The sequence below is a fragment of the Lactuca virosa genome, chromosome 9, assembly GCF_052849685.1.
Source record: "Lactuca virosa cultivar CGN04683 chromosome 9, Lactuca_virosa_CGN04683_v6, whole genome shotgun sequence".
Classification (NCBI taxonomy): Eukaryota; Viridiplantae; Streptophyta; class Magnoliopsida; order Asterales; family Asteraceae; genus Lactuca; species Lactuca virosa.
The window spans coordinates 47732381-47733444 of record NC_136434.1 but is presented as its reverse complement, the minus strand read 5'-3'; the positions used below and the strand labels follow the sequence as shown (position 1 = coordinate 47733444).

The following is a 1064-nucleotide window of genomic DNA, read 5'->3' as shown; positions in this document are numbered from 1 at the left end:
CTGTTCGTGCCTGTGGATTTGTATTGAGAAAAAATAGAGATATGCCTCGGATGAAACGATGGAGTGGGACAAAAAAATTGAAATGGGTTGATGTGAACAAGATTTTTTCAAAGATACAGGTTTATAAATTTTTTTTAATTATTAATAAAATTCATTATTATACTTTTATATGCATTTTTAATATGTTCTATTTTTTAGGAGGGACAACCACCAAGAAATAAAATGTCACCGAGTGATGATGAGATGATATCTTTTTATTATATGTCATTTCAAGAGTATGTATATGGTGAACGGAAATCAGTTCCATCCCCAGTACGGGACCATTTTAGGAGACAAGACGAATCTTCGTCTAGTATGTCGTCTAGTGGTCGCTCTCATGGTAAAGGTGGGCGCAGCGGAAAACTCAACCTAGAGGAGGTGTTGAAACGGCTACATGCACTGGAGCAACATGTGTTTACGAACCGAGAACCAACAGAGGTGTTTGTTGAAGAAGTGAATAATGAATATCTATGAAATAACATCAGTTTTGAGGAGCCTGCAGTATTCCAAACAAAATTTGATGAACGGGTTAGTTACACGCTACATTATTTTTTTTAATTTATTAACATATATTAATATTTGTGTTCATATTTTATATTTGCAAATTTAGGTTGTAGAAGATGAAGTGATGAATAAAAATAATACAAATGAAAATATTTTTGGTGATATTGAAGACGACAAGGTTATTATAGATATTACATTTACGATTTTAATAATTTATTTTTAATGTTTCTTTCGTTAATAACTATAATGTGTTAATTTTAATGTAGGAGTTGGAGGAGAGGAATGAGAATGCGGGTTGTAGTAGGAACAAATTTGATGATGATGTGTTTGATGTAAATGATAATGAAGCTAAAGAGGTTGTTATACTTACATTTATTTTAATTTTTATTTAGTAGATTGAAACATGTTATAATTAGAGATTTTTGCTTATTAATTTAGGTGTCGGAGGAAGATGAAATACAAATTACGGGAAATGTAAATTATTATGATGCTTATGGTTTTGATGGCAAAGAAGTTACACC

The 1064-nt window shown here is 31.0% G+C and overlaps 1 long non-coding RNA gene across 1 annotated transcript; it reads left to right on the top strand.

Moving 5' to 3' along the window:
* Positions 1-514: 514 nt before the first annotated feature.
* LOC145136896 (uncharacterized) lies at positions 515-1064 on the top strand. Its single transcript, XR_013720763.1, has 3 exons — positions 515-567; positions 810-899; positions 982-1064. It is a non-coding gene; the product is annotated as an uncharacterized LOC145136896 (long non-coding RNA).